Source organism: Hyperolius riggenbachi, chromosome 5 (genome assembly GCF_040937935.1).
Source record: "Hyperolius riggenbachi isolate aHypRig1 chromosome 5, aHypRig1.pri, whole genome shotgun sequence".
Taxonomy (NCBI): domain Eukaryota; kingdom Metazoa; phylum Chordata; class Amphibia; order Anura; family Hyperoliidae; genus Hyperolius; species Hyperolius riggenbachi.
The window spans coordinates 184,367,444-184,394,684 of NC_090650.1; the positions used below are offsets into that span (position 1 = coordinate 184,367,444).

Here is a 27,241-nt window from a genome sequence, read left to right on the forward strand (position 1 = left end):
GATCACGCTATGGTTCAGGCCATGGTTTCTGCTTAAATGCCTCCCTTGGGCTTTCGTTGGCACCTAAATGAGTCGCTCCTTGCAGAGACCGAGACCTCATCTTCCATCAGTGGCGTAGCTAAGGAGCTATGTGCCCCGATGCAAGTTTTACATTGGGCCCTCCAAGCACTCTATACATAACAAATGATACGGTGCACCAAAACCTGTCAAGGACAGCCACAGTGTCAGAGGTGCAAGAAGGAGATGGGGAACTGATTGTTAATGATTACTACTATTCAAAGCTTCTATACAAGTGATTATAACAAGCACATAGTTACATAGTTACATAGTTATTTTGGTTGAAAAAAGACATACGTCCATCGAGTTCAACCAGTACAAAGTACAACTCCAGCCCGTCCCCCACATACCCCTGTTGATCCAGAGGAAGGCGAAAAAACCCCCACAAGGCATGGTCCAATTAGCCCCAAAAGGGAAAAATTCCTTCCTGACTCCAGATGGCAATCAGATAAAATCCCTGGATCAACATCATTAGGCATAACCTAGTAATTGTAGCCATGGATGTCTTTCAACGCAAGGAAAACATCTAAGCCCCCTTTAAATGCAGGTATAGAGTTTGCCATAACGACTTCCTGTGGCAATGCATTCCACATCTTAATCACTCTTACTGTAAAGAACCCTTTCCTAAATAAATGGCTAAAACGTTTTTCCTCCATGCGCATCTCATGTCCTCTAGTCCTTTGAGAAGGCCTAGGGACAAAAAGCTCATCCGCCAAGCTATTATATTGCCCTCTGATGTATTTATACATGTTAATTAGATCTCCTCTAAGGCGTCTTTTCTCTAGACTAAATAAACCCAGTTTATCTAACCTTTCTTGGTAAGCGAGACCTTCCATCCCACGTATCAATTTTGTAGCTCGTCTCTGCACCTGCTCTAAAACTGCAATATCTTTTTTGTAATGTGGTGCCCAGAACTGAATTCCATATTCCAGATGTGGCCTTACTAGAAAGTTGAACAGGGGCAATATTATGCTAGCATCTTGAGTTTTTATTTCCCTTTTAATGCATCCCAAAATTTTGTTCGCTTTAGCTGCAGCGGCTTGGCATTGAGTATGATTATTTAACTTGTTGTCGATGAGTACTCCTAAGTCCTTCTCCAAGTTTGATGTTCCCAACTGTATCCCATTTATTTTGTATGGTGCTAGACCATTGGTACGACCAAAATGCATGACTTTACATTTGTCAACATTGAATTTCATCTGCCATGTATGTGCCCATATAGCCATCCTATCCAGATCCTGTTGCAATATGACACTATCTTCCTGAGAGTTGATGATTCCGCACAATTTTGTATCATCTTCAAAAATAGCAACATTGCTCACTACTGCATCTACTAGGTCATTAATAAATAAATTGAAGAGCACTGGACCCAGTACAGACCCCTGTGGGACCCCACTGCTAACAGTCTCCCATTTTGAGTACGATCCATTGACCACAACTCTTTGTTTTCTGTCCATTAGCCAGTTCCCTATCCCTGCACACAAACTCTTCCCCAGTCCTTGCATCCTCAACTTTTGCACCAGACTTCTGTGGGGAACAGTGTCGAAGGCCTTTGCAAAGTCCAAGTATATCACATCTACAGCATTCCCAATATCCATATTAGCATTCACTACCTCATAAAAGCTGAGCATGTTAGTCAAACAGGACCTGTCTTTAGTAAACCCATGTTGATGCTGAGAAATAAGATTATTTTCTACTATGAAGTCATGTATAGTATCTCTTAGTAACCCCTCAAATAGTTTGCATACAACTGATGTTAAGCTTACAGGTCTATAATTTCCTGGATCAGATTTTTTGCCCTTCTTAAATAATGGGAAAACGTGGGCTGTACGCCAATCCACTGGGACTCTGCTAGTTGCAAGAGAGTCACAAAAGATAGATAAAGGGGCTTAGCTATAACTGAACTTAATTCTCTTAGGACCCGAGGATGCATGCCATCCGGGCCAGGTGCCTTGTCTATTTTTAATTTATTTAGTCTTGCCTTTACTTCTTCCTGTGTTAAGTATTTAATATTACAGTTAGAAGATTGAGACTCTTCTGCCTCTATAATTTGCAACAGTGCTGTTTCCTTTGTGAAGACAGAAGCAAAGAAAGCATTTAATAACTCTGCCTTACCTTGGTCATCCACCATTGAGTTCCCACCCTCATCCTGTAGGATTCCTATACAGTCAACCTTTCTTTTTTTAGAGTTGATGTACTTGTAAAACTTTTTTGGGTTAGATTTGATATCCCTAGCGATTTGATTTTCAGCTTCGATCTTTGCCAGCCTAATTTCTTTTTTACAATTTTTATTGCACTCCTTATAATTGCTTAGTGCAGCCTCAGTCCCCTCCTGTTTTAGGACCTTATAGGCATTCTTTTTCCTCTTCATTTTATCCCTAACCTTTCTATTCATCCATAGAGGCCTTTTTTTATTCCTAGACATTTTGTTTCCATATGGGATATACATACTACAATATTGATTGAGAATACGTTTAAAAGCTTGCCATTTCCCTTCAGTGTCCTTCCCTTGTAGTACATTATCCCAGTTCACCAAACTTAGTGCCTGCCTAATTTGATTGAACTTTGCTTTTCTAAAATTCAAGGTTTTAGTGGTCCCGCTGCCCCGTGGCCTATCAGTCACCAGATCAAATGTTATCATGTTGTGATCACTATTTCCCAAATGTTCTTGAACCTGCACATTTGATACATTATCTGGTCTATTAGAAATTATCAGATCCAGTAACGCATTCCCCCTAGTTGGTTCCGTTACCATTTGAGTCAAGTAATTGTCCTGTAGTGCTGCCAGAAATCTGCTGCTTTTACCAGAATGGGTAGCCTCAATACCCCAGTCAATGTCTGGAAAGTTGAAGTCGCCCATAATTATGACCTCATTTTTACTTGCAGCTTTTTCAATCTGCTGTAGTAATCGCAGTTCTGCAGCTTCATTAATAAGAGGTGGTCTGTAGCATACCCCAATAAGCAATTGGCAACTTTTATTTCCACCATGAATATTTACCCAAACGGACTCCACATCTTCGCAATCTTCCTCCATCTCATCGTTGAGGACAGCTGTAAAAGAATTCTTAACAAAGAGACAAACCCCTCCACCTTTTTTCCCTGTTCTATCCCTCCTAAACACATTGTATCCTTTTAAATTAGCTATCCAGTCATGGCTTTCATCCATCCATGTCTCGGTTATTCCCACAATGTCATAGCCTTTGTCATTCAGAATGAACTCTAGTTCGTCTATTTTATTTGCAAGGCTCCGAGCATTGGTTACCATGCACTTTATATTTTTACCAATAAGGAGCTAATAGTGTGGTTGAGGTAGGGCCCTCTGGCCCCAATGTGGTTGCAACCTCTGCAACCCCTATTGCTACACCACTGTCTTCCATTACGTCAAACTTTACTAGATTTTTATCTATTAATCATGTGACACCTCATGTAATATTCGCTGGGCCACCCTGAAGGCTACTGTCCGTGGCGAGTTAATAAAAATTGCATCCAGGAGGAAGAAAGAGTCTTCTCACTGAGTAAAAGAGCTACAGTCTCAAATTAAAACTCTGAAGATGAAGCATGCTTCCACTGGCCGACCCTCCATCTTAGAGTCTTTACTCCCTCTCAGGCAAGAGTTTAAAGAGACTCTGTAACAAAATTTTGAGCCTCATTTCTTCTATCCTATAAGTTCCTATACCTGTTCTAATGTGCTCTGTCTAACTGCAGCCTTTCCTAGTTGCACAGTGGCTGTATTATCTCTGTTATATGATCTAATCTTCTCTCCTCTGTCGGGCTGACGCAGTCAGGCAGGAATGTGCTGTGCTGCTTGTGATTGGATAGAAGCTATACATACCCTCTCCAGGCCCCCTGCACACTCTGTATGACTCACACACTGAGCTACTCTCAGCCTATCACTTGCTATGTCTTTTGTTTGTAAACACTGCATAAAAATGGCAATTACAAGCCAGGATTGCAGCAGGGAGTGGCAGAAACAGCACAGAGGGGAAAAATGAATAGAATGGTATGCTTTTTATTGTAAGAATTTTAGAGTACAGATTCTCTTTAAGTCCCTTTTGTTTTCCAGGGCTGAAGGTTATCTCCATTTGACTAACCAAAAATTCTATGACAAGGCTAATAAACCTGTCACCATGCTCGCTAGAAAATTGTTGCAAAAGCTGGCACAAAATAGATTTTATCCACTCAGGAACGCCCAAGACCAAATGACCTATAACCCCTCCCAGATTATTCAGCTATTCATGGCAGCACCACAGACAGGGATATTGTCAAGGCCCCTCATATCTTGTACTTTTTAGATGGTTTTTCGATTCCATCCCTCCCATTAGCTGATAAGGCCCTTCTCAACTAACCTGTCTCCTCCAAAGAAGTTATGGACATTATTAAGTCTCTTAAGTCTCTTAAGACCCCTGGTCCGGGTGGATACACGGCCTCTTTTCACAAATCCTTTAACTACTTTAAGACCGCTCCACGCCCATGGGCGTGGCCGCGGCGGCAGCCCCAGGACCGCCTAACGCCAATTGGTGTCAAGTCCTGGGGAGGCACTGTGCAGGAGATCGCGCGCATCTCCTGCTCGGGGGGTGGAGCTCCGCCCCCTCGTCAGTCTCCGAAGACTGTTAGACAGCATAATTGCCGACTATTTACATGTACAGCGCTGCGATCAGCAGCAGCATTGTACTGGGGACAACCGTGTGACACGGCTGTCCCCTCCATAGGCTGGACAGTGATCGGCTGTCATAGGCTGAAGCCTATGACAGCTGATCACCCTGATTGGCTGGCGGTGGGAGGGAGGGAGGGAGCAGGGGAGCAAAAATTAAAAGTGCTATTTTTATTCAAAAACAAAGGACAAATATTTATATATAAAAAAATAAACAAATGTGGAGCGATCAGACCCCACCAACAGAGAGCTCTGTTGGTGGGGGGGAAAAGGGGGGGGGGAATCACTCATGTGCTGTGTTGGGTGGTCCTGCAGCTTGGCCTTAAAGCTGCAGTGGCTAATTAAGGAAAAAACAGGCTGGTCTTTAGGGGGGTTTAACACTGCGGTCCTCAAGTGGTTAAAGAGATCTTGGCTCCAGAGCTGGCTTCCCTTTTCAATAAAGTGCTCTTGGGGGTCTTAAGATGTCTCACCTGAATTCCTTAAAGCAACTATCATAGTCATTCCCAAGCCAGGTAGGGATAGTCCGGTAGTATCTAACTATAGGCCTATCTCTCGAGTTAATTCTGATATAAATATTTTCTCCAAAGTTCTGGCCAATAGGTTAAACTCAATTATGCCTAAAGTAGTCCATTGGGACCAGACTCGTTTTGTACAGCATAGACAAACTTCTGATAACATAAGATTGGTGGTCGGCCTTGTGGAGCAGATGTGTTCTTCTCAGGGGCATTCTTCTCCCATTGTATGCAGAGAAGGCCTTTGATAGGGTCGATTGGATGTACTTCAAAAATTTGGAATCGGAGGCAAGTTTTTTTTTATGGGGTGCATAGTCTCTACACAGGCCCTTGTGCTACTGTATGTAATATGGGTCTGGAATCTAGCGTGTTCCCTATCAAAAACTGTACGAGACAGGTATTATCTCCTCTTCTCTTTGCTCTTTGTATTGAGCCATTCCCCTGGTATTTAAGTTGGTAATGCAGAATGTAAAATAGCAGTTTGCTGACAATACTGTGTTCACTCTCTCGAATCCCCACACTTCACTCCCTAACTTGTTTAGGTTGCTTGACGGTAGTGCTTTAAACACTTAAAGGGAACCTTAACTAAGATGGATATGGATGTTTCTCTTTAAATAACACCAGTTGCTTGGCAGTCCTGCTGATCTCTTTGGCTGTAGTAGTGACAGAGTCACACACCTGAAACAAGCATTTAGCTAATCCAGCCTGACTTCAGTCAGAGCACCTGATCTGCATGCTTGTTGTGGGGCTGTGGCTAAAGGTATTAGAGACACATAAACAGCAGTAGAGTCAGGCAACTGGTATTATTTTAAAAGAAAAAATCCATATCCTTCTCAGTTTAGGTTCCCTTTAAGGACCGTAGGTTTAATCCCCCTCTTGACCAGGCTATTTTTTACAATCCGGCAATGCACCGTTTTGATATTTATTGCTTGGTCATACAACTTGCCACCCAAATGAATTTTACCTCCTTTACTTTTCACTAATAGAGCTTTCTTTCGGTAAAATGTATTAGGGACTCGTTTATGCAGATGTTCTGTTCAGGTGTATAAGCATCTGCAAATTTTCATGACAAGGTCTATGAGGGACAGAATTTTGTGGAGCTGGTTATAAACAGGGGGGCCTCTTGGACGACGGGTTGTGTTTTTTGTTGAAGTGCATGAAGCACAAGATGATCTCAAAATGTGCCCTGGACATGGCAGCAGAGTACATGGGTGATGCGTGATGTATTGAGTGCGTAGACCAATAGGACCACAATTCATTTTTTTTAGTTGCACCCATGTTGAGAAGAAGGCCCAAAAAAATTTAGAAACGTGGACTTTTCCACCGGAAAGGCTGGGCATAGTAGCATCCCGGATTGGCGGTTATGTATTGTGTGGCGTAACGGTTGGTCTCTGCCATGACTAAGTCGTAGAGATCGTCGGTGAAGAACAAATCAAAAAAGTCAAGGGCCGATCCTAAATGATCTGTCTCTACCTGGACTCCAGACTGGGTGGTGAAATGGGGCTCTACGTGTGCAACGGAACCAGGTGGTTGCTAATTAGGATTTGTCAGTACCTCTGGGAGTATAGAGGCACTACGGGCCTGTGTTTCTGGTGGCTGCTATAATGGTGTTACTTCATGTGCCACCATACCAGCTTGAACTGCCATGTTGGTGCCTGGGGTGCAGCTAAGGTTTTTGTGGCCCCAAGCGGACTGTAGGAAGTGGCCCTAGGTGAAAAATGGGCGTGGCTATCCCACGCAAGTGGGCGTGGCCATGCCATGTGGGTGGAGCTGGAGGGTGGATTGGGGCGGGCTGTTTGCGGGGAAAATGGATGTGGGGGTGATTGAGGCGCGCGCAGCGCGCCGCGCCGAAAGATGGATTTGGCCATGACTTGGGCTATCATTCATAAAGCATTTCCGCATGCGGAAATGCTTAAAACAGCTGACTTTACCGACCACTCGGCAAAGTCAGCATTCATAAAACCTCTTTCCGCATGGAAAAATGACACTACCGAGCAGAGTGATAAATCACCGCCTTGTGCGATGATTATCGGTACAAATGTAGCAAAATGTTCATTCATAAAGATCACCGCAAGCGGTGTGAGGTCGGGAAGTTCCGCTCCCTCTGATGTGGCGATATCAATGTAAATGAATGGAGACACACAGACCTCCCAGGCAGCTGCAGCAGAGCGGAACACGGAGAAATGTATCAACTCGGCAGCTTCCGTGTCTCCGCAAGCCTACCGCCTGTCTACCGCCAGCTTAGCACGGGGAATCTCCGCACTGCTTCCGCACACGGATACATCTTTATGAATGCCCACCCAGAAGTCTAAAAATCCGCCAGCGGTGTTTTCCCGCACTGATTCTCTTTACCGACAGCCTGTTCATGAATGATAGCCATTGTATGGGCGGAGCTTAACCGTAGCACAGCAAATATAGCCAACTATGACCATTAAATAATAAATGCAGCAACAGTTACCCCAGACACCAGAAAATAAAAACGCAATTTGTGCAACATTTCAGCAGAAAACAAACGCAATTTGGGCACATTTTCAGCAGAAATCAAACGCAATTATGGCACATTTTCAGCAGAAATCAAACGCAATTTGGGCCACATTTCAGCAGAAATCAAACGCAATTATGGCACATTTTCAGCAGAAATCAAACGCAATTTGGGCACATTTTCAGCAGAAATCAAACGCAATTTGGGCACATTTTCAGCAGAAATCAAACGCAATTTGGGCACATTTTCAGCAGAAATCAAACGCAATTTGAGCCACATTTCAGCAGAAATCAAACGCAATTTGGGCACATTTTCAGCAGAAATCAAACGCAATTATGGCACATTTTCAGCAGAAATCAAACGCAATTAGGGCCACATTTCAGCAGAAATCAAACGCAATTATGGCACATTTTCAGCAGAAATCAAACGCAATTATGGCACATTTTCAGCAGAAATCAAACGCAATTATGGCACATTTTCAGCAGAAATCAAACGCAATTTGGGCACATTTTCAGCAGAAATCAAACGCAATTAGGGCACATTTTCAGCAGAAATCAAATGCAATTAGGGCACAGTTCAGCAGAAATCAAACGCAATTAGGGCACATTTTCAGCAGATATCAAACGCAATTAGGGCACATTTTCAGCAGAAATCAAACACGATTAGGGCACAGTTCAGCAGAAATCAAACACAATTAGGGCTGGGCACAGTTCAGCAGAAATCAAATACAATTAGGGAACAGTTCAGCAGATATCAAACGCAATTAGGGCACATTTTCAGAGCTGCAAAAAGAAAATAATGTACTCACCTGGCACTGGCAGTAGTCTTCTCTCCCCGTCTCCTCTCCTGGCCGGCGGCGCTCCTCAGGCGCGCAGTTCCCACGGAGCTCCCTCCCTCCTCCAATCTCCCGCGCTGATTGAATCAGGGCTACGGGAAGATGGCCACCCGAAGCCCTGTACTGGAGGCATAGTCTCCAGAGCAGGGCTTCGGCGGCGGCCATCTTCCCATAGCCCTGCCCTACACTGCTCTGCCAGCCCCGCGGGGCTGCGGGAAAACAGTGATGTCACGCCGACGTCACTGAGCCGCCGAGGCCCCTACGATCTTGAGGCCCCAAGCGACCGCTTGGTTCGCTTTATGCCTCGCGGCGCCCCTGGTTGGTGCTCGCCACTTCACCAGGAGATATGGCAGTGCTGGTACTAAGTCCAGGATGTGCTGCGCTGCTGGTGTATGCCTCACCATGAAAACCTGGATCAGCACTAGCACCACTCTGCTGCCATTGAGACTGATCCTGTGCCACTTGTGGTCTAATGACATGGGGTTGGGTACACCTGGCCCTAGCAGGGACCCCAACCTCGTCATCGGAACTATTGGTCAGAGAGCCACTGCTGTCAGGTTCGTATTTTGACCTGGATGATTCGTCGAATGAGGCGTCCCAATCGCTCTCATCCAGTCGGGTGAGAATCCTGTAGGCCTCTTCAGCAGAATACCCCCTTCTTGCCATGTTGGACTGCTAAATTTAGGGGGCATTCCTCTGAGACTAACCAGGAAAAAGAAAACCTGCCTAGCAAAGGGGAATATTTGCAAAGTAAAAAGCTGCGATCGCTCAGTTTTGATAAAAAAAATAAAAATAAAAAAAAAAACTGATCTTTAGAGCGCCACAGCTATTGTATTGTGTTTTTGCAGTGATCAGAAAAAAAAAATTATATCACTGCAGTGGGGCGGGCTGAATGGCAAGTGCGGACAAACGATCAAGCCTGATCTGGCAAACACTGTGTTTTTATTGGAGCCTATTTAACCACTTCCCGACCGCCTAACGCACAGAGGCAGCCGGGAAGTGGATCCCGCAAGGACCAGCTCACCCACAGAGGCGGCGGTCCTTTTAGGGGCATGGGCGGAGCGATCGCGTCATCCGTGACGCGATCCTCCGCCGGCGCCTGACTCTGCTCACCCGCCGCAACATCACGCCGGCCATACGGAAGCGCCGGCGGGATGTTAACCCCACGATCGCCGCAAACAAAGTGTATAATACACTTTGTAATGTTTACAAAGTGTATTATACAGGCTGCCTCCTGCCCTGGTGGTCCCAGTGTCCGAGGGACCACCAGGGCAGGCTGCAGCCACCCTAGTCTGCACCCAAGCACACTGATCTCCCCCCCCCTTTCCCCCTGATCGCCCACAGCACCCCTCAGACCCCCCCTGCCCACCCCCCAGACCCCTGTTTACACCCAATCACCCCCCCTAATCACCCATCAATCACTCCCTGTCACTTTCTGTCAACGCTATTTTTTTTTTAACCCTAAACTGCCCCCTGGGGACTCCTGATCACCCCCACCCCTCAGATTCCCCCTAGACCCCCCCCCCAGACCCCCCCCACCCCCTGTGTACTGTATACCTCTATCCCCCTGATCACCTGTCAATCACCCATCAATCACCCCCTGTCACTGCCACCCAATCACCCCCTGGCACTGCCACCCATCAATCAGCCCCTAACCTGCCCCTTGCGGGCAATCTGATCACCCACCCACACCAATAGATCGCCCGCAGATCCGACGTCAGATCACCTCCCAAGTGCAGTGTTTACATCTGTTCTCTACCCTAAACACCCACTAATTACCTATCAATCACTCCCTATCACCACCTGTCACTGTTACCCATCAGATCAGACCCTAATCTGCCCCTTGCGGGCACCCAATCACCCGCCTACATGCTCAGATTGCCCTCAGACCCCCCCTTATCAATTCGCCAGTACATTAGTTACATCTGTTCTTCCCTGTAATAACCCACTGGTCACCTGTCAATCACCCATCAATCACCCCCTGGCACTGCCACCCATCAATCACCCCTTGTCACTGCTATCCATCAGATTAGACCCCTATCTGCCCCTAGGGCACTCAATCACCCGCCCACACCCTCAGAATGCCCTCAGACCCCAGCCCTGATCACCTCGCCAGTGCATTGCTTGCATCTATTCCCCCCTCTAATCACACCTTGAGACACCCATCAATCACCTCCTGTCACCCCCTAGCACACCTACCCATCAGATCAGGCCCTGATTTGCCCCGTGTGGGCTCCTGATCACTCGGCCAAACCCTCAGATCCCTCTCAGACCCCCTTCCGATCACCTCCTCAGTGCATTGATTGCATCTATTTTCCCCCCTAACCACCCCCTGAGACACCCAACAATCACCTCCTGTCACCCCCCTAGCACTCCTATCCAGACTACTCACGGTTTTGGGCCCGTAAAATGCCAGGGCGGTATAGGAACCCCACAAGTGACCCCATTTTAGAAAAAAGACACCCCAATGTATTCTGTTAGGTGTATGACGAGTTCATAGAAGATTTTATTTTTTGTCAAGTTTTTAAATTGATTTTTATTGTTTTTTTTCACAAAGTGCCATTTTTCACTAACTTGTGACAAAAAATAAAATCTTCTATGAACTCGCCATACACCTAACAGAATACCTCGGGGTGTCTTCTTTCTAAAATGGGGTCACTTGTGGGGTTCCTATACTGCCCTGGCATTTTAGGGGCCCTAAACCGTGAGGAGTAGTCAAAAAAAAAAACAAATGCCTTAAAACGACCTGTGAATAGGACGTTGGGCCCCTTAGCGCACCTAGGCTGCAAAAAAGTGTCACACATGTGGTATCGCCGTACCCAGGAGAAGTAGTATAATGTGTTTTAGGGTGTATTTTTACACATACCCATGCTGGGTGGGAGAAATCTCTCTGTAAATGGACAATTGTGTTTAAAAAAAAATCAAACAATTGTCATTTACAGAGATATTTCTCCCACCCAGCATGTGTATGTGCAAAAATACACCCCAAAACACATTATACTACTCCTGAGTACGGCGGTACCACATGTGTGGCACTTTTTTACACCCTAAGTACGCTAAGGGGCCCAAAGTCCCCTTAGTGTGAAATCCTAAAGGTACTCATTGGACTTTGGGCCCCTTAGCGCAGCTAGGGTGAAAAAAAAGTGCCACACATGTGGTATTGCCGTACTCAGGAGAAGTAGTATAATGTGTTTTGGGGTGTATTTTTACACATACCCATGCTGAGTGGGAGAAAGATCTCTGTAAATGGACACATGTGTGTAAAAAAAATTAAAAAATTGTCATTTACAGAGATATTTCTCCCACCCAGCATCGGTATGTGTAAAAATACACCCCAAAACACATTATACTACTTCTACTGAGTACGGCAATACCACATGTGTGGCACTTTTTTGCAGCCTAACTGCGCTAAGGGGCCCAAAGTCCAATGAGCACCTTTAGGCTTTACAGGGGTGCTTACAAATTAGCACCCCCCAAAATGCGAGGACAGTAAACACACAAATGACAAATGACCCCATTTTGGAAAGTAGACACTTCAAGGTATTCAGAGAGGGGCATGGTGAGTCCGTGGCAGATTTCATTTTTTTTTTGTCGCAAGTAAGAAGAAATGGAAACCTTTTTTTTTTTTTTTGGGTCACAGTGTCATTTTCCGCTTACTTGTGACAACAAATAATATCTTCTATGAACTCACTACGCCTCTCAGTGAATACTTAATACTTTGGGATGTCTTCTTTCCAAAATGGGGTCATTTGGGGGGTATTTATACTATCCTGGAATTCTAGCCCCTCATGAAACATGACAGGGGATCAGAAAAGTCATAGATGCTTGAAAATGGGAAAATTCACTTTTTGCACCATCGTTTGTAAACGCTATAACTTTTACCCAAACCAATAAATATACACTGAAGGGGTTTTTTTTTAATCAAAAACATGTTTGTCCACATTTTTCGTGCTGCATGTATACAGAAATTTTACTTTGCCAAAATTCATGTCTTTTTTGATGAATATAATAAAAAGTAAAAATCGCAGCAGCAATCAAATAGCACCAAAAGAAAGCTGTATTAGTGACAAGAAAAGGAGCCAAAATTCATTTAGGTGGTAGGTTGTATGAGCGAGCAATAAACTGTGAAAGCTGCAGTGGTCTGAATGGAAAAAAGTGCCTGGTCCTTAAGGGGGGTAAAGCCCACGGTCCTCAAGTGGTTAAGGTGACCCTAATGTACTGATATAGATCTGACTGCGATCAGTACTGATCACAGTACTTACAAAATAAATGGGATACAGTTGGGGACATCAAACTTGGAGAAGGACTTAGGAGTACTCATTGACAACAAGTTAAATAATCGTACTCAATGCCAAGCAGCTGCAGCTAAAGCTAACAAAATTTTGGGATGCATTAAAAGGGAAATAAAAACTCGAGATGCTAGCATAATATTGCCCCTGTTTAACTCTCTAGTAAGGCCACATCTGGAATATGGAATTCAGTTTTGGGCACCACATTACAAAAAAGATATTGCAGTTTTGGAGCAGGTGCAGAGACGAGCAACAAAATTGATACGTGGGATGGAAGGTCTCACTTATCAAGAAAGGTTAGATAACCTGGGTTTATTTAGTCTAGAGAAAAGACGCCTTAGAGGGGATCTAATTAACATGTATAAATACATCAGAGGGCAATATAATAGCTTGGCGGATGAGCTTTTTGTCCCTAGGCCTTCTCAAAGGACTAGAGGACATGATCTGCGCATGGAGGAAAAACGTTTTAACCATTTATTTAGGAAAGGGTTCTTTACAGTTAGAGTGATTAGGATGTGGAATGCATTGCCACAGGAAGTCGTTATGGCAAACTCTATACCTGCATTTAAAGGGGGCTTAGATGCTTTCCTTGCGTTGAAAGACATCCATGGCTACAATTACTAGGTAATGCCTAATGATGTTGATCCAGGGATTTTATCTGATTGCCATCTGGAGTCGGGAAGGAATTTTTCCCTTTAGGGGCTAATTGGACCATGCCTTGTAAGGGTTTTTTCGCCTTCCTCTGAATCAACAGGGATATGTGAGGGAGCAGGCTGGTGTTGTACTTTATACTGGTTGAACTCGATGGACGTATGTCTTTTTTTCAACCAAAATAACTATGTAACTATGTAACTTACAGATACTATATAGTATATAGTACCAATGCTATATAGTACCAATGCTGATTAGCGACTGTAATGACGCTAATCAGTGACTAATTAGTGACTGCAATGGGCTTGGGCAAACTGATGCTAACTACTTAACAAAGTGGCCTAGCTAACTAACTGGCCTAACTGTTAATACTAGTGATACTAAAACAGTGACAGATCTGAGGCCGTCAGGGGGTCAGTGTGCCTGAAAAAATGTGTGTGCTTTGTTACTCACAGGGCTACTGTCCTGTCTGGTGGACGATCGAGCAAGGAGGCAGCCAGTATAATACACGCTGTTTACTAAACAACATGTATTATACACTTTTAACTGGGCTGTTTGAATCATCACCGCTTGCCAGTGCTGCTGATTGGCTGGCAGGCTAGTGACGCAGGGGGCTGTGCACACTGCCGGGGATGCACACGCGATCCCCTGTAAAAACCCGCACCAGGATTTGACGCCAGTCGGCGTTAGCTGGTCCTGGGGCTGCCACCCTCCCAGGGTTAAGATAAATATCATAAATTTCGAGGCAATACCTCGCAGCAGCAAGATGCCCTGTCTTCTTTTTTCAAATTTAAGATACAGCCTAAGGGCCTGAAATATCTGGGAATTATTCTAAACATGGCTATTGATCAGTTGTATGCTGCTAACTACACCCCTATGATAGCATAAATTCATGGATTTCTGACAGAGATATACCTAGCTAGGGATAAAACCAGAGGGGGGTTAGGTGCACCTAAATTGTTACAGTACGCCTGGGATGCTCATAAAGCATGTATTAGAGGATACTGTATAGCAGAAATCGCTAAGGTACGGAAACAAAATACTATTCTGCTTGAAAATGCTAAAAATACAGCCGAACAAGCCGGGAAAAAATATATAGAAACAAAATCTACTCAAACCTTTAAGGACTGGCAGGCATCCTTGAACAGAGTAGAACTTTTAAGAGTAAATTGTTGTAAAAAAGCTATGTTGGCTAAGGCACAACATGTTTTTGCCAAGGGCGACAAAAATGATAAACTTCTTGCCTGGCTGCTCAGGGATACATCTCCAAATATGACTATACCTAGAATTACATCCGAGGGGGGACAGGAACACATAGATCAATTGCATATTGAACAAATATTTATGAAGTATTACACCCAACTTTATACTTCCAAAGCTAAATACTCATTTTCTCAACTAAATGACTTCTTAAACACGGTCCCCTTCCCCACTTTATCTGAGGCACACAAAAAGATGCTAGATGCACCATTGACCCTGGACAAGATCACGGATGCCATCTCTGGGCTGCAGTGTGGTAAATCTCCAGGCTCAGATGGCTATCCATCAGAGTACTACAAACCCTACCATCAGATCCTTGCCCCAAAATTACTTGAAACAATTAAAGCGGCTCTTGCTGCAGATAGACCTCCAGCATCGTTGGCAGAAACATTGATTACGCTAATCCCAAAACCGGGCAAAGACCCTACTCTGTGCACCTCGTATAGACCGATCTCATTGATCAATGTGGATGCCAAAATACTTGCAAAGGCACTAGCTAACAGACTCAATAAATGTATTTTAACCATTGTTCACCCAGATCAATCAGGCTTTATGCCAGGGAAAGGCACTGACATCAACCTTAGAAGACTCTACACTAATCTTGTTGCCAACCATGATAATAGGGGTGATAGAGTGATTGCCTCTCTGGACAATGAAAAGGCATTCGACTCGGTGGAGTGGGGGTATCTCTGGGAAGTACTGGCCAGATTTGGCATCGGCACCAATTTTATTAAGATGGCCCAACTTCTATACATAAATCCCACAGCTAAACTACGCATCAACAATAAGATCACACAGGCCTTTAACCTAGAGGTATGAGACAGGGGTGCCCCCTTTCGCCAGGTCTGTTTGCCTTGGCTATTGAGCCATTGGCAATTATGATTAGACACTCAAGTAATATACATGGGCTTCAACTGGGTAGACTTGAAGAGAAGATCTCCCTTTATGCGGATGATCTCCTTCTATACCTTGAGGACTCAGGCCCATCCCTAACTGCTGCCTTATGGCCCGTACTCACGGGCTGCAAATGTTGCCTGTCGCCAGCACACGTGAGCGTGTGGGCGACAGGCCGGCGACAGCTCCTCGCCAGGTCCCTCCGCGTACACACGCGGAAGAGGGACCAGCGGCGAGGCGGAAGCTGTTGCCGACGTTCCTCCTCCCTCCGCCGGAAGCTCCATATACTTTAATGGAGGTTGCTGCCGCTAGTCCGCGTACTCACGCGGACTAGCGACAGTTGCGGCGGAGGTGCGGCGGCGACTGTCGCCATGCGATTGAAACTTTCAATCGCATGGCGACATGAGCGACGGGCGACAGTTCGGGGTGCGCGCGCGTGCAACGGCCCATACTCACGGGTGACCTGTCGCCGCAGCGCGCGCGCCGCGTGTTGAGGCGACAAAAGTCCCTCGTGAGTATGGGCCATTAGAGACGGTTGATTATTTTGGAAAATGGTCAGGTCTAAAAATAAACAAGACAAAGTGAATTCTCTTTCCATTAGATAAGGATCTTTCCTCGTACTTCAGCTCTAATTTAACCCTGCAATGGTCCACTAAGTTTACATACCTTGGCATTATAATACAAAAAGACCTTGATAAGTTCTTGGGCAACAATTTTCTCCCTATAATTAACCTCCCTGGCGGTAAGCCCGTGCTGAGCACGGGCTATGCCGCCGGGAGGCACCGCTCAGGCCCCGCTGGGCCGATTTGCATAATTTTTTTTTGCTAGCTGCGTGCAGTGCCCGATCGCCGCCGATCCGCCGCTATACGCGTCGCCGCAGCCGCCCCCCCCCCAGACCCCGTGCGCTGCCAGGCAGCGCCGTGGGGTGGATCGGAGTCCCCTTTGACGTCACGACGTCGATGACAGCGGTGACGTCATCCCGCCCCGTCGCCATGGCGACGGGGGAAGCCCTCCAGGAGATCCCGTTCTTTGAACGGGATCTCCTGATCTCCGATCGCCGGCGGCGATCGGAGGGGCTGGGGGGATGCCGCTGAGCAGCGGCTATCATGTAGCGAGACCTCGTCTCGCTGCATGAAAAAAAAAAAATTAAAAAAAAAACTTATTTGCTGCCCCCTGGCGGATTTTGCCAAACCGCCAGGAGGGTTAAAAAGGTTAAAGACAAATGTAACACTTGGCAAGAGCTGCCACTGACGCTCATTGGCAGAGTCAACGCGATAAAAATGATGCTACTCCCAAAATTCACGTATGTCTTCCGTAATTCCCCAGTCTGGATACCAAAAAAATACTTTACTGAATTAAACAAAATTCTCTTACCATTTATATGGTCCAATAAACTTCCACGTATGTCACTTAAAATTTTAGAACTACCTACAGAAGAGGGAGGGCTAGCTATGCCTAACTTCTTTTACTACTACTTGGCATCCATATTGGTCAGTATACGCTGGTGGTTTTCGCGTAATGAGCTTAACCCTGCAGTGGTGGTGGAAGCAGCTGCAATGGGCTCATACGAAGCCCTGCTAAACTTGCCGTTTAGAGGCCCCAACTCCTCTCCAAATAACACTACTGTCATGAAAACCCCTATTAAAGCATGGCAATACCTCTATCGCAAGTTAACACCTCCTAATCAATGGTCCCCCTATACTCCACTATGGGGTAACCCAAATGCCCCTCAATTTTCCACTATACCTGACCCGGTTGTCTGGGCCAGGTGTGGTGTTAAAATATTAAAGGATATTGCCCCAGATGGAACCCTGTTACCCTTCTCTGAATTAAAACTAGCGAATGATCTCCCCAATCACATGCAATTTAGATATTATCAGCTATCACACGCAACCAAAGCTCAATTTGGCAGAGAAAGGATCCTGATTAAATCAGATCCAGTGGAATCCCTGTTGATAACAGAACACCTAGACAAACCACTCTCTGCTATTTACGCAGAAATCATGATCCACTTGGGCCATAATACAGACAAACTCCGCAATCAATGGGAACAAGACTTAGGGGAAATAGATGAGGAGGAATGGGAGGAGATGGTGGCTAAGGGTGCAACGGTTCTGATCTCGTCCAGGGATAGATTAATTCAGTTGAAGTATCTACATAGAGTATACTACACACCCATTAGGCTACACAAAATAAACACATCGCACTCGAGCTTATGCACTAGATGTCACTCGACGGAGGGAAGTTTTATGCATATGCCCAGCACTGGCAAGATATTGGGATCAAATAGAAAAACTATTAGTAATGTGATAGACTCCCCATTCAAATTAGAAACAAAAATGGCGATGTTAGGTATATTTGCTAAAGGTAGCTATAACAAGTATAAACTAGCAATGATATACTCACTATGTCATATAGCCAGGAAAGTAATTCTGATTCATTGGAATCAATCTGTTACATAGTTACATAGTTATTTTGGTTGAAAAAAGACATACGTCCATCGAGTTCAACCAGTATAAAGTACAACACCAGCCTGCTCCCTCACATATCCCTGTTGATCCAGAGGAAGGCGAAAAAACCCTTACAAGGCATGGTCCAATTAGCCCCTAAAGGGAAAAATTCCTTCCCGACTCCAGATGGCAATCAGATAAAATCCCTGGATCAACATCATTAGGCATTACCTAGTAATTGTAGCCATGGATGTCTTTCAACGCAAGGAAAGCATCTAAGCCCCCTTTAAATGCAGGTATAGAGTTTGCCATAACGACTTCCTGTGGCAATGCATTCCACATCTTAATCACTCTTACTGTAAAGAACCCTTTCCTAAATAAATGGCTAAAACGTTTTTCCTCCATGCGCAGATCATGTCCTCTAGTCCTTTGAGAAGGCCTAGGGACAAAAAGCTCATCCGCCAAGGTATTATATTGCCCTCTGATGTATTTATACATGTTAATTAGATCCCCTCTAAGGCGTCTTTTCTCTAGACTAAATAAACCCAGTTTATCTAACCTTTCTCGATAAGTGAGACCTTCCATCCCACGTATCAATTTTGTTGCTCGTCTCTGCACCTGCTCTAAAACTGCAATATCTTTTTTGTAATGTGGTGCCCAGAACTGAATTCCATATTCCAGATGTGGCCTTACTAGAGAGTTAAACAGGGGCAATATTATGCTAGCATCTCGAGTTTTTATTTCCCTTTTAATGCATCCCAAAATTTTGTTAGCTTTAGCTGCAGCTGCTTGGCATTGAGTACGATTATTTAACTTGTTGTCAATGAGTACTCCTAAGTCCTTCTCCAAGTTTGATGTCCCCAACTGTATCCCATTTATTTTGTATGGTGCTAGACCATTAGTACGTCCAAAATGCATGACCTTACATTTGTCAACATTGAATTTCATCTGCCATGTATGTGCCCATATAGCCATCCTATCCAGATCCTGTTGCAATATGACACTATCTTCCTGAGAGTTAATGATTCTGCACAATTTTGTATCATCTGCAAAAATAGCAACATTGCTCACTACTGCATCTACTAGGTCATTAATAAATAAATTGAAGAGCACTGGACCCAGAACAGACCCCTGTGGGACCCCACTGCTAACAGTCTCCCATTTTGAGTATGATCCATTGACCACAACTCTTTGTTTTCTGTCCATTAGCCAGTTCCCTATCCATGAACACAGACTCTTCCCCAGTCCTTGCATCCTCAACTTTTGCACCAGACTTTTGTGGGGAACAGTGTCGAAGGCCTTTGCAAAGTCCAAGTATATCACATCTACAGCATTCCCAATATCCATATTAGCATTCACTACCTCATAAAAGCTGAGCATGTTAGTCAAACAGGACCTGTCTTTAGTAAACCCATGTTGATGCTGAGAAATAAGATTATTTTCTACTATGAAGTCATGTATAGTATCTCTTAGTAACCCCTCAAATAGTTTGCATACAACTGATGTTAAACTTACAGGTCTATAATTTCCTGGATCAGATTTTTTGCCCTTCTTAAATAATGGGAAAACGTGGGCTGTACGCCAATCCACTGGGACTCTGCCAGTTGCGAGAGAGTCACAAAAGATAAGATAAAGGGGTTTATCTATAACTGAACTTAATTCCCTTAGGACCCGAGGATGCATGCCATCCGGGCCAGGTGCCTTGTCTATTTTTAATTTATTTAGTCTTGCCTTCACTTCTTCCTGCGTTAAGTATTTAATATTACAGTTAGAAGATTGAGACTCTTCCGCCTCTGTAGTTTGCAACAGTGCTGTTTCTTTTGTGAAGACAGAAGCAAAGAAAGCATTTAATAACTCTGCCTTACCTTGGTCATCCACCATTGAGTTCCCATCCTCATCCTTTAGGAGTTCTATACAGTCAACCTTTCTTTTTTTAGAGTTAATGTACTTGTAAAACTTTTTTGGGTTAGATTTGATATCCTTAGCGATTTGTTTTTCAGCTTCAATCTTTGCCTGCCTAATTTCTTTTTTACAATTTTTATTGCACTCCTTATAATTGCTTAGTGCAGCCTCTGTCCCCTCCTGTTTTAAGACCTTATAGGCATTCTTTTTCCTCTTCATTTTATCTTTAACCTTTCTATTCATCCATAGAGGCCTTTTTTTATTCCTAGACATTTTGTTTCCATATGGGATATACATACTACAGTATTGATTGAGTATAAGTTTAAAAGCTTGCCATTTCCCTTCAGTGTCTTCCCCTTGTAGTACATTATCCCAGTTCACCAAACTTAGTGCCTGCCTAATTTGAGTGAACTTTGCTTTTCTAAAGTTCATAGTTTTAGTGGTCCCGCTGCCCCGTGGCCTATAAGTCACCAGCTCAAACGTTATCATGTTGTGATCGCTATTTCCCAAATGTTCTTGAACCTGCACATTTGATACATTATCTGGTCTATTAGAAATGATCAGATCCAGTAACGCATTCCCCCTAGTTGGTTCAGTTACCATTTGAGTCAAGTAATTGTCCTGTAGTGCTGCCAGAAATCTGCTGCTTTTACCAGAATGGGTAGCCTCAATACTCCAGTCAATGTCTGGAAAGTTGAAGTCGCCCATAATTGTCCCCACCAAGACCGAATGGATTAACATGGTTAATAAAATGCTTCCATTATGTAAGATGACATATAAAAGTAGAAATTGCCCTACTAAATTCGACAATATCTGGTCTAGATGGTGTGATAAATACTGCAGGAGTGTGCTGACTGATGTCTAGAATCGAACCAGCAGGCTAGGAACACTAATAAACTTTCACAGGCTCGGATGATGTGCAGAGATTGGTATAACCAAAAACTAAAAATACTTGCATATATAACTCTGTACAGAGGCTCTATGTAGCATGCTTCTGGGATGACTGAAAGGAATCTACAGTGTAATGGAAGATGCGGGTGGGCTCTGGTGGGAGGGAGATGCATGCTTTTCATAACACATATGGTGACTGGCCTTGATGACTTCTCTTGATTACAACCTCCATGCCTTGGTGTACCAAATGAACAGACTCAAGAATTTATAAAAAATAGACTCCTTTATTTTTGTTTTAATAACCACAAGTTACAAACCGCAATAAAATAAGGCTTTAGACAATATATGACAGATACACGTAATTATATGGTAAGATGATCTTCCTTTTTTCTTTTCCTTCCCCATGACTCTCTTCGTGGTGGAACCTATCTTCCCTTTTTTTCCTCTTAACTATCTACTATTGATGCAATGACCTATTGTTAAGTTGTTGTCGATAGGTTGGACCCCTTGGGTCCTATAGTATGTTATGATATGTTGTAACCAAAATGAAAACTTTTCAATAAAAATTTACCTGTTAAATTGTTGCAGTACAACTATGCTTCCAGGCTCGCCCAACTGGCCCAATGGTCTACAGCTCTGGGCAGGACTAGCTGAATCGACCTGGAGGCAGCTCTTATCTCTCCTATCCCTCTCCCCCCCCTTACTATAGACTTAGCGCCCTTACTTGGAGAAAACTAAGGCTCTCTTGTTCGTCCTGTAAAATTGGCCTCACCGAATTGTACTCCTTGGATAAGTCTATACAACTAAATGAGGACTTTGGCCCTGGGGTACAGCTAGCCTGCTGAATCCCATGCCTGATCCATAGGTTTCCCAAAGTTATAGTTTTTCTCACTGATGGCAAGCCCATCTTGTGGGATCATGCCAAACGACAGCTTAATCTACACCCAGCTGAATTCTTACGCTACTCACGGATCCACCATTTTCTTATGGCTCGAATCCGTGCTGGCTTAGATCTAACTCCAATGCCATTGTCCTCTAAGTTTTACTCTTATGCCCATAACCCTGGCTTGATCTCCATAATGTGCTCTGAGATCTGGACTTCTGGATGACCGATGAGTGGGACAGGATCTTTCTAAGCCTAGCCAAATCTTCTATTAACTGCTTGATCAAGGAAAGGGGCTACCGGATATTTTATGACTGGTTCAGGACACCTGCTCCACTGCACAGGAGAGGTATTACCCCCTCTGGCTCCTGTTTTAAGGGTTGCGGGTTGGAGGCTCATCAGGTTCACTGTTGGTGAACATGTTCCATTGTTAAGCGGTTCTGGTCGGATTGCTTCCTATGGCCTCTGAGGTCTTGGAAATCCAGCTAACCCCAGAACCGTTGGTGGCCCTCTTTCATAAAGCTGCCCCTTCCTTAGCTAAGTATGCAAAATGCTCTGTTGGTTCAATTTTGTAAAGTTGCCAAGGCTATTGTAGCTAGGGAATGGAAGTCTTCCCTCCTCAGCATGGTAGCTTTGAAGAACAAGTTACAAGAAATCTACCTGTTGGAATAGAAAACCTTTTCCCTTAACAAAAGAGATGGTCAATTTTTTCAGCTATGGTCTCCTTGGTCAGAGTGACGGTTTTCTCACAATGTATAATGGGCGTAGCCTGGGCTATATCTTTATGGCCCTTATGATCTCTTGATTAAGATGTGCTGGGCATTTCTGTACACCTTTGTGCCTTGTTTTTTGGTATTCACTGCCCTTTGTATGCTGTTGCGGTGCACTATCTGTGTTGATCTTTATTTAAAGTTTGTCATTTACTGTAATGTTTTACGACTTTATCTGCATGATCTTGCTGTATTGTTTTTCAAAATTGTTTTAATAAAACTTCTTGTTGAAAAAAAAAAATAGAGCAGTTCTTATCTGCCTCAAATTTCTGCGGTCGGACAGGACTGGAAAATAGGAGGAAGTAGAATAATAAAGTCCTCTGCTAAAGAGACACTGAAACCAGTTTAAAAACGTCTTTTTACCTTTTATTTATTGAGGCATGTGTGCCCCTGTTAAAACGCCGCTATCCCACAGCAGAACGAGGGTTCTTTACCCCCAAATCCCCTGGGGCACACTGTGGGGAGCGCTTCCGTAAGAGGCAGAGCTTTCAACTGCAGCTCTGCCTCTACACGCGTCTATCAGCGCGGATCGCCGCCTCTCTCCGCCCCTCTCAGTCTTCCTTCACTGAGAGGGGGGCGGGGGAAAGGCGGAGATCCGCGGCTGATTGACACACATGGAGGCAGAGCTGCAGCCGAAAGCTCTGCCTCCATGAGCAGCAAAATCCACGACCAAGAAAGTCGTGGATTTTGCAGGGGGGATTTTAACAGCGGCAAACATGCCTCACATAAATAAAAGGGAAGTTGTTTTTAAACTGGCTTCAGTGTTTCTTTAAATGTAAAAAATAGAGGTAAAATTTAAGGTTTTTTTTAATAATTAGACACATTGTTGGTATGTATGTGTAATGTGCTATTGCTAAAAATGGTGCTTGGTTCACTTTAATTAAAATTCATCCTTGGATGTACAGCTTTGTGGGTAATGACATCACATGCAGTTATTTCCTGATTTGCATATTGCTAATATTTAAGGCCAGATATCTCTGCACTCATACCTCCTACACACTCCAAATTTTGAGGACAGGGAAGCCCGAGGTAGCCCCCCCCCCCCCCCCAACTACCTCTGTGTCAAATTGTAGCCCCCCCCCCACAGCCCAACTGGTTCAGAAGATATCTCAGGAACCAATGTGACTGGGGGGCTTCAGCTTGGCACAGAGGTAGTTGGGGGGGGGGGGGGGGAGTAGGCCCACCTCCCTATCCTGTAGTGTGTAGGAGGCATGAGTGCTGAGATATGGGAGCTTAAATATCAGTAACATAATATAATATTGTAGAAAATGGATCAAACACAGCTCTGGCATAGCAGCCTAGTGACGAGAAGATAAATACAGCGTATAAGAGAAATACTGTGCAGAAGGTAACACAGTGGGAAAACCGATTTCATACTGAAAATCGTAGCAGAATTTTGCCACAGATGCATTTGCACTTCTTCAGGGAATGAGACTCGTTCCCTGAACGAGAATTGTAAATGGAATTGCGGCAAAATAGCAGTGATTTTGCAGCGATTTACAGTGTGAAACAGGGCCCTTAGTGATCTGGATAAACTTATGTATCTATATAAGAAAGAAGAGGCCTGTCTTCAACTAGGGGAATAAATAACTAGGGGAATTTAAAAATAAAAAACCCTTCCAGCTCTCCGTGCCAATAGTAAACATAATTCCTCCCATGCTGCATGAGGCACTTTTTCTATACCACACTGACATGGTATGTGGATTTTCTTTTCCCTTTTGCTTATCGTTTCTTCTTTTTCTCATAACACATTCTCTTTTCCTTATTTTTTTTTTTTTAGTTTTATAAAAACATCCTGCTAAAAGCCTCTTAATGGCTCCAGGACGTTTTTATAAGTCAGACAGTGCTGCTGCCGCTGTGCATATGCACCTGCAAAAAAAACACCAAAGAAAAAATACACCTTTATTTCCAAATACTATATTGTCATCATACTTTGTACTAGGGACATAATTAAAATGTTGTGATAACCAGGGCAGATAAAATGTGTGGGTTTTATGTACAGTAGCAGTGTTTATATTAAAACTATAGGGGATGAAATTGGAGAAAGTATTTTCTATGCATTTTAAAGGGAAAAACAAGGAAAAAATGAAAAAATACAAAGTAATTACTGAAAACAAATATCAACACCAAAAAGCCTAATTGGTGGTGAAAAAAACAAGATGTAGATCATTTCATTGTGATTAGTAGTGATTAAGCTATTGGCAAATGAACGGGATGAGCACTGAAAGCTGAAAATCGCTCTTGTCCGTAAGAGTAAAAACGCCTTTGGGGTGAAGTGGTTAAGAATGAACAGATGCTACATAGTTTAATGGAAATTTGTCAACCTACAGAGGGCTGAATACAAACACACCTTGAACATCAAAGCTTCTTGTACTCTACAGTGTAGCTGATATGCCCATGAATGTGTGCTGTGCATGAAACCTTACCGGATTAGAAATTCTTGTCTCTACAACCCTGGCACTAAACTGAAGCTTGTATGTGCCTGGATGTTCAGATAGCACGGTCTCATCGCACACCAAGAAGTAAGGAAGATGCAGGGATGCTTCGGACCAGAAAAGACGATTTTCTTTGTCATGTAGCCTCTTATCTCTCACCAAGTGCTGCCGCCCTTCTGTCCTTCTGCTTTTTAAGCGCCAAGGCAATAGCCTTTGTGGCCTTTTCAGAAAGCCAGCCCTGCTAATGATAGGACACAGTCCTGGTGTATCTCCTCACAGTTCTGGACCATGACATCACCGTGCTCCTTGATAGTCAGAGCTGCAACCTGGCAGCATCTGAAAAATCTAGATATAATGTGCCAGAGATGTTCTATTGGATTTAGGTTAGCTAAGCATGGGGACCAGTTAATGGTATCAATTACCTCCAAGAACTGCTGAACCTGTTGTTAAATTAATTAACACCAAAGCAGCTGGAACTGATTAACAACCCTCTATGCTACTTAACTCACTATCGTATCCCGGAAATGTATTTGACTTGATGCCATATTGTGATTAAAAGTGTTCCTTTAATTTGTTTGAGCAGTTTCTATGGAGTTATTTAGTGCTTGATACTGTTTAATATCTTTGGTAGTATTTAGAGTCCGCAGTGCTTGTGCAGAGAGATTTGAATTTAAATTAAGTCAATCTTTACCTTCAACAACATATTTAGCTCAGTAAGTAAGTGGAATTTGTTATCTGCCTCCCTGTGATTCAATTATTTTTATTTTATAAGTATTATAATTATATTATAAGTTGCGAACATATCCTCTTTAAACAAACTGAAAAAACATAACTACTTTAGGTGTATATACAATATATATATATATATATATATATATATATATATATATATATACATATACATATACATATACATACATATATATACATATACACAGTGGCTTGCAAAAGTATTCGGCCCCCTTGAAGTTTTCCACATTTTGTCACATTACTACTGCCACAAACATGAATCAATTTTATTGGAATTCCTTGTGAAAGACCAATACAAAGTGGTGTACACGTGAGAAGTGGAACGAAAATCATACATGATTCCACACATTTTTACAAATCAATAACTGCAAATTGGGGTGTGCGTAATTATTCAGCCCCCTTTGGTCTGAGTGCAGTCAGTTGCCCATAGACGTTGCCTGATGAGTACTAATGACTAAATAGAGTGCACCTGTGTGTAATCTAATGTCAGTACAAATGCAGCTGCTCTGTGACGGCCTCAGAGGTTGTCTAAGAGAATATTGGGAGCAACAACACCATGAAGTCCAAAGAACACACCAGACAGGTCAGGGATAAAGTTATTGAGAAATGTAAAGCAGGCTTAGGCTACAAAAAGATTCATAAAGCCTTGAACATCCCACAGAGCACTGTTCAAGCGATCATTCAGAAATGGAAGGAGTATGGCACAACTGTAAACCTACCAAGACAAGGCCATCCACTTAAACTCACAGGCAGAACAAGGAGAGCGCTGATCAGAAATGCAGTCAAGAGGCCCATGGTGACTCTGGACGAGCTGCAGAGATCTACAGCTCAGGTGGGGGAATCTGTCCATAGGTCAACTATTAGTCGTGCACTGCACAAAGTTGGCCTTTATGGAAGAGTGGCAAGAAGAAAGCCATTGTTAACAGAAAAGCATAAGAATTCCCATTTGCAGTTTGCCACAAGCCATGTGGGAGACACAGCAAACATGTGGAAGAAGGTGCTCTGGTCAGATAAGACCAAAATGGAACACGCTGTGTGTGGCGGAAAACTAACACTGCACATCACTCTGAACACACCATCCCCACTGTCAAATATGGTGGTGGCAGCATCATGCTCTGGGGGTGCTTCTCTTCAGCAGGGACAGGGAAGCTGGTCAGAGTTGATGGGAAGATGGATGGAGCCAAATACAGGGCAATTTTGGAAGAAAACCTCTTGGAGTCTGCAAAAGACTTGAGACTGGGGCGGAGGTTCACCTTTCAGCAGGACAACGACCCTAAACATAAAGCCAGGGCAACAATGGAATGGTTTAAAACAAAACATATCCATGTGTTAGAATGGCCCAGTCAAAGTCCAGATCTAAATCCAATCGAGAATCTGTGGCAAGATCTGAAAACTGCTGTTCACAAACGCTGTCCATCTAATCTGACTGAGCTGAAGCCGTTTTGCAAAGAAGAATGGGCAAGGATTTCAGTCTCTAGATGTACAAAGTTGGTAGAGACATACCCTAAAAGACTGGCAGCTGTAATTGC

At 43.8% G+C, this 27,241-nt stretch overlaps 1 protein-coding gene across 8 annotated transcripts in view; it reads left to right on the forward strand.

The window, feature by feature from the left end:
• TRIP13 (thyroid hormone receptor interactor 13) overlaps positions 1 to 27,241 on the forward strand; it is a 303,085-nt gene that overhangs the window by 240,623 nt on the left and 35,221 nt on the right. The window lies entirely within an intron of this gene.